The following is a 7,511-nucleotide window of genomic DNA, read 5'->3' on the forward strand; positions in this document are numbered from 1 at the left end:
TGATTTCAGCTTACTAGTATACATTAGATGCATTAAAATGGCCTTTTCCATGTTGGTAGACTCTTGCTCACAGGCACTTCTTGTCCTTTTCTTTCTTATCCTCCTCATGGCATTTGCTCCTATGATCGTCATTTTCTTATTAAATATATTTCATTTTCCAGTATAAAGAAAACTTCTTAAAAATCTCTGTATGGCTAATATCTGCTAAAATTTAACTCTTGCCAACTTTCTTACCCTTTCTAAGTTCCTTGTTCACTGTTCTGTAAACAGCAATATGTTTTCAAGTTATACTGCACTACTTGAAATTCACCTTTTGCTTTTTTTCATTCTTTAGCTTTTATGTTTTTTTTTTTTTTTTAAGAAAGATGTTCACTATAGGGTGCATGTGCTTGTTAAAGAGACAGTGAGACAGAAAATGAAAAAAATCATCCCCCAGGGGATGGCCATGCCACAATCCCATTTTCCTCTCGGGATTTTGGACATGCATACACAGGCACCCAGCATGAGTTTTAAGTCACCAGGTCCAGAACTTGGATCATGGTCGACTACATGGAGCCCAGTGATATAACCATTACACCATCTGCTGGTCCCCAAAATCATGTGCACTGAGACACACACACACACACACACACACACACACACACACACACACACACACACAGAGAGAGAGAGAGAGAGAGAGAGAGAGAGAGAGAGGTGGACTCGATGCTGCAATCCTTCAGCTTCCAGTAGTTTTTGCCATAGGGCAGGTGTCACCCTGTCCCCTTTAGCTTTTTCTGGTATGTATTTTCCTCATCTTTAATTGGAAAACTTCTTATTGTTAAATTATTATTTTTGCCCTTGTGATATTTTCTTGTTTCACCCCAGTGTAAAATAGTGTATGATTCTGTTTCTATGTTACCATTTTATCTAGCAAAAATGTTTTTATTATAGCATACATGACACTGTAACCTAATTATGTTTATTTTCTGTATTTGCTCATAGTCTCTGAGTTCCTTGAGGGAAAAATTGATGTTCATTTTGTTTAGCCACCTTTTAGTCTTAGTAAATTAATTGCACAGAAAAGTACTTATTAAAAATTTATGAGGTAGAATTAAACTATAGAAACCAGAGCCCTTTCTACATGTCAAGAAATATGTCATGAAAAGGTGGTAAAATGGTAATACCTGAATAAATCTTTGGCACCCAGAAAATAGCTGGAAGACAAAACTTATCCTTTGGTTAACCTAGGTTCACGAAAAACCAAAGATGAAAAATAATTTGTAGGTGATAAAAGTTAACTATAATACATGAGGAGTCTTCAAAAAGTTCACAGAAAATGTGTATTAAAATGCAATATTGGGACTAGCAGTTGGCATAATGGCTCTGTTGCTGGACTCCCATGTAATTGACAATGGTTCGAGTCCTGGACCTAGTGGTTTAAACTCACACCAGGCGCGTGTGCATGCATGTCTAAGATCCCAAGAGGACAGTGGAGGAGAAGGGATTGCAGTGTGGCCATCCTCCCTGAGAGTGAGTTCTCACTTTCTGTCTCTCTCTGTTTTTCTGGTGAGTGCATGTGCTCTATAGCAAAAACCTCTCAAAAAAACAAACAAAACACACACACACACACACACACACACAAAACATTGAACATTTTTTTCATGTTTTTTTGGGAGGGTAGATTCCTGTCTTTCTTTGAGGGTTGTCTGTTAGATTAATTACCCATTTTTAAATTGGATTATTAGTTTTTTGCTATTTGAGTTCATTATACATTCTGGTTACTAATCCCTTGTTAGTGGTGTAATTTGGATGAATCAACCAGGAGCCGTGAGAGGGCCAGTGGTTGCTTGAACCAACAATGGCCAGTAATCACAGAATGTCAGCAGCTTGCCTTGTTTCTCGAGGTAGACTCGGGTTGACAAGAAGACCTCCTTCTGGAATACAACCCCCATCAGGAAATATTAGGGTGGCAACTGGAATGCTACCTGGGATAGCACAACCAGGGTCTCGTGGTGGTCTGATAGGCCCTGATGGAACTCTGTCTTCTCAAATCAAAGTTGCTGATCATCCTGTAACACAACAACGTTTGAGTGGAATGAAGACTGTGATGAAAAGTCCTCAAAGGCACGTTTTAGACAAGTCCTATTATCTTGGGCTTCTTAGAAGTAAAATAAGTGAACTTACAACTGAAATTAATAAACTTCAGAAAGAAAGAGAAATGTACAATTAAAATAATTCAGTGTGACTGTCATATGAAAAGAGGGCTGAGATTTTATTCTTTGAAATCAAAGCGTCTCAGGGACAACTAGTAGGCTATAACATGTTGGTAGATAAACTTAATACCAATACTAAAATGGAAGAAGTATGAATGATTACAGTATGCCTAAAACTCAAAATGATTGAGAAACTCAAAGTATGGATATCATATTTACTGAAAGACAAGCAAAAGAAAAACAAATTGGAAGTGTTGAAGAAGAAACTGAACAGGAAAAACAAGCAACAGATGGCTTTATCAAAAATTTATGTCACCTGCAAACCAAGTCAAGTGCATAGAGATAAAAACCATAGATGAAAAACTGTTGCAGGAATTACATACACTTCAACAATTAGATAAATTGAACCTGAAAAACAAAAGCAAAAACCTAGAAACTGAAATAGCGCACTTCCAGGTAAAACAGGAGGCTGTATTGCTGCATGAAAAACTTTATGAGTTAGAGTCCATGAGGAAATGATTACAGAAGACAAAAGCATGGAATCTCTGATGGAAGAGAGAGAGAGAGAGAGAGAGAGAGAGAGATTACTTAGCAGGTTAAAGAAGAGAATCAAGAAATAACCAGCATGGTGAGACAGTTAACAGACATAAAGGAAAAAGAAATCAGTTTAATGAAGAAATTAGACAATGTGATATGGATTTAGAGGAACACCAAAGTGAAATGATCAGAAATACAAGGAACCAAAAAAAAAGGAAAATTTAGACATGTTTCTTGAGACTTTTGAGGAACCAAAGAATCAGAAACTGGAACTGAAGGCACAGACAGAAGCCAACATGGCTGCACTTTTGGAGCACTGTAGCAAAAATAAATCATATGAAACAGATACCCTCTATCACAATCGAGAGCTAAATATGATGCAGGATAATCTCAATTTTCAATCCACTGAAATGCATAAATCACAGAGTATTGCTAGGAATTTGATATCAGACACTCAACGTCTACAATTGGATCTGAAGAAAATGGAATTTCTGGAAAATAAGATGACAGAGGACCAGTATTCTCTTAAAAGCAAAATTAAGCAAATGACAACTGATCTGGAAACATATAATGATTTGCCAGATTTAAAAATCATCAGGTGAAGGAAAGAAAAAGAAATGACATCATGCAACCAGCAGTTGGCGTAATGGCTATGTGGCTGCATTCCCATGTATGCCCAAGATCCCAAGAGGAGAATGGAGGAGAAAGTATTGTAGCATGGCCATCCCCCGCAAGGGGTGATTTCTCACTCTCTGTTGCTCTGTCTCTTTCTGTTTTCCTGGTGAGCATCCTATAGCAAAAAACAAGCAAACAAACAAAACTCAAAAAAAAAAAAAAACAAAATAAGTAAAAAAGAATGAAAAGAAATTACATCAGGAGAGAGTGGTATTATCAACCTGTAAAAATGCCTTTAAGAAACGAATGGAGAAGCTAAATACAGAGTGTTTAACACTGAAAACACGGTTGCAAGAAAATGAGACACAATACCAGATTACAAATCTGGAAAGAAAGTGGTGACATCATGAGCAAAATAATTTTGTGCTGAAGAATTCATAGCAACCAAGAGTCAAGAGAGTGATTACCAGCCAATTATGAAAAGTGTGACTAAGCATGTTGCAGAATACAATAAAACTATTGTGGATGCTCTACATAGCACCAGCATAAATTGGGTCTAAGCAATTGAAAATCTCTGAAGAAGCATCTTCTTGCTATTAAGCTTTATACGTGCTGATCCAAAAAGCCCCCTTACCTTTGAAGACTTTTACCTAAATTCCTGAATGCTGTAATTTTTGTAGCCTCTTTAGAGTGGCATTTTAAATAGTATAATAGTTTAATAAATACTTTACATATAAAAAAAGTATAATTTGAAAATATAGTCCTTCATTCTGTGGGTTGTCTCCTTACTTCGTTGATTGCTTCCTTTGCCATGCAGAAGCTTTTTAGCTTGCTGTTATCCTGCTTGTCTATTTTCAGTGGTGTGGCACATGAAGAAAACATTGAAAATATTTGTCTAAACCAGTATCTTAGAGTGTTTTTTTTTCCTATGCTCCTATGCTTTATACAAGTAGCTTTGTGGTTTTGGACTTTTCATTTGAAGTCTTGAATCATTATTGAGTTGACTTTTGTATATCATTAAGAGAGAGGTATCTAATTTCATTCTTCTGTAGTGAGAAATTCAGTTTCCCAGCACCTTTATTGAAAAGTTTTTTTTCTTCCTCAACTGAATGATCTTTGGATCTTTGTTAAAAATAAGTTGACCATATGTTCTTGTTTTTTTTTTTTTTTTTTTTTTTTTTTTTTTCTTCTGGTTTTCTGTTCTCCATTGATCTGTTTGTCTGTTTTTGTGTCAGTACCATGCAATTTTAGTTATTACGGTGTTGTATTATATTTTAAAAGTCAGGTAGTGTGATGCCTCTAGCCTTAATAAATCCTGCTTGTCCACACTCAATAGCTGAAGCTGAAGGAATTGATAGAAATAGAGTAATGATATATACTAGATGCTGTATGGGGTGGGAGAAATTGATTGAAAGATGTAAGAGTGCATGTAAACAAGTGGGACAGGTTTTAGAATTGTGAACCAAAGTGGAGTAATGAAAATTGGTGACACAGTAGTAGTATTTCCTTCCAAAAACCCAGTACAGTGATTTTGTGCTCTGCACAACATAGTGAATACTGAGGATGGCAGATATGCTTTTATCTTTGATTTGATTATTGCACACCATGTGCATGCTTTAAAAAATCATACCAGGGACTAGCAGTTGGTGTAATGGCTATGTTGCTGGACTCCTTTGTAGTTGACTGTGGTTCGAGTCCCAGACCTGGTGGCTTAAACTCACACGGGGCGCGTGTGCGTGCATGCCCAAGATCCCGAGAGTAGAATGGAGGAGAAGGGATTGCGGTGTGGCCATCCCCCCTGTGGGGTGATTTCTCACTTTCTATCTCTCTGTCTCTCTTGCTTTCTGGCAAGCCTATGTGCCCTATAGTAAAAACCTCTACAAAACAAAACAACAACAACAAAAACATACTGCAGCTTTCAAATATGTAAGTGATTACTCATAAACCAGAAACTACAATAAATTTTTTTTTTTAATTAAAATTAAAAGACAGTAAAAGGGGACCAACAGTTGGCATAATGGCTGTGTCGTTGGACTTCCACATAGCCGACCTCAGTTTAGGTCCTGGACCTGGTGGCTTAAACTCACCCTGGGTGTGTGTGCGTGCGTGCCCATGATCCTGAGAGGAGAATGTAGGAGAAGGGACTGCAGCGTGGCCATCCCCCCAGGGGGCTATTTCTTGCTTTCTATCTCTCTGTCTCTTTCTGGCAAGCCCTGTAGCAAAAACTTCTCAAAAAAAAAAAAAAAAAAAAGAAAAAGAAAAAAAAGAAAAAGAAAAAGAGCAGTAAAAGAAAAAACTGTGGTGAGGGCAGCTCCATGGTGCAACTATAAAGCATTGCTCAAGAGAAGCTGGGTCACCGCAGTGACCGTAACTGCAGTTGAAACACACTAGAAACACACCAACGTGCTCTCTATGCATTAGGCTGAAGACTGGAGGAAGGGATCGTGCTGCCAGTGGACCCTGTGAAGGGTTCTCCTCTTTCTCTCAGTCCCATGTGCACACAGATGTGCCCGATCATCAATAAAAATAAACTGTGTATGGATTTCAATATTTTTGACCAAAATAATCTCATACTTCATATCATAAATTTTATTTTTCAGTTAAATTAACAGATGAGAGTCTTTAAACAGTAATAGCGTGGTGTCATCTATTTATGGTGGGAAGGACAGGGGATGAGTTATCCTGATGAATTTTTTCTTTAAAACACTGAAATTTTTGAAAAACTATATAAAAAGAAATACATGGGTAAATGCATCAGTGGCCTGCCAAGATGGTTTAGAATATTGATATATAACTTGTATACATGCCAAGTAATTTTCTTGTCTATTATATCTGTGTATGTTTTTTGGCTACTTTGTATTCGCACATTTCTATCTTAAAAATGGTAGGCCAAAATAAAGGGAGGAGATAAAACATAAATAGCTATTAAAAAGTGTAATCGTATTAGCAACTGGATTTATTGACCAAATTGAATATTTTGTATTATTCAAATATCTATGGTATTTATATATTTCATTTGTTCTATTATGGTGTATAAAAGAAAATAGATCATTATTAAAATTTTTTGAGGGGCCTGCCGGTGGCATGGTGGTTATGGTGGCAGGATCTTACATGACTGACTGTGCAATTCAGCTCCCAGATCCCATGGCTTGAGAAATATGCTGGGTGCACGTGACAGCATGCCTCGAATTCTGAAGTAAGGGAGGAAGAGAGATGGGATCGTAGTGTGACCATTCTACCTGAGAGGAGTTGCTTTCTCACGCCCCCTACCTGTGCCTCTCTTCAGTGAGTGCACATGCCCTCTGACAAAATAAAAAATGAATTTATAGTTACTATCATTTTTAACATACCTTGGGGCTTTTGATGCAGTTGGAGAGAAAAAGATAAATATACAAGAGAAAAACATATACGTATAGTACATTTAACTAGTGTACGATTAATATGACTTACACAGTTTGTTTTTTCTGGTAATTTGCATGTATGAGGACAGCACTGTCCTACAGAGGATGATGACGAAGTTTACATTCAGTAAGTTAAATAGAATTTTAGTGGATTTTGTTTTGTATCATGTAAATCTGTCTGTATGAATTCACTGTTGTATATTCAATTCAGACCAGGTATTTAGATTTATCCTACACTTAATTAAAAATAATCATGAGGTACTTCAGAGATAATGCAAAGCAGATTAGCTGTGCTTGGTGCTGCCTTTCACCTTGTGATGTCTGGCACAGGGAACTCTTCCCATCATAGCACTTTCCCTGGCCGCCCTTCCTCTCAGAATCTAAAATAAAAAGTTTGTTTGCTTAGACTCCCATAGCTTCTTCTGAACAACCCTTGCATGTCTTTCAGAAATTATTGTAATTACTCACTTATTTGTCTCCACAAACTAACCTGTGGGCTCTTCAAATGACAGGAGTTATTTATCTTTGAACTCCCCAGAGCTTAGTTAACTGGTAGGTTGAGTGACTCATTTCCTAATATGGAAATCAACTTTATTTACAAAATGTTATCCTGAGAATTAAGATTCAGTAGAGCTTTAATTTGGGTAAAATTATAACTACTAAATACAAGTCATTTTTCTGAAATGAGCGAGAATTCAGTCACTTTTAGGAGAAATAGACATATCTCCAATTGCTTGCTTTGATCTTGGATATGCAGTGACAC

The 7,511-nt window shown here is 36.9% G+C and overlaps 1 pseudogene; it reads left to right on the forward strand.

Moving 5' to 3' along the window:
- The first annotated feature begins 1,840 nt into the window (after window positions 1-1,840).
- On the forward strand, window positions 1,841-3,907 carry LOC102499423 (intraflagellar transport protein 74 homolog pseudogene; annotated as a pseudogene).
- The last annotated feature ends 3,604 nt before the right edge of the window (window positions 3,908-7,511 follow it).

This window comes from Tupaia chinensis, unplaced genomic scaffold (assembly GCF_000334495.1).
Source record: "Tupaia chinensis unplaced genomic scaffold, TupChi_1.0 Scaffold000161_4, whole genome shotgun sequence".
Lineage (NCBI taxonomy): Eukaryota > Metazoa > Chordata > Mammalia > Scandentia > Tupaiidae > Tupaia > Tupaia belangeri.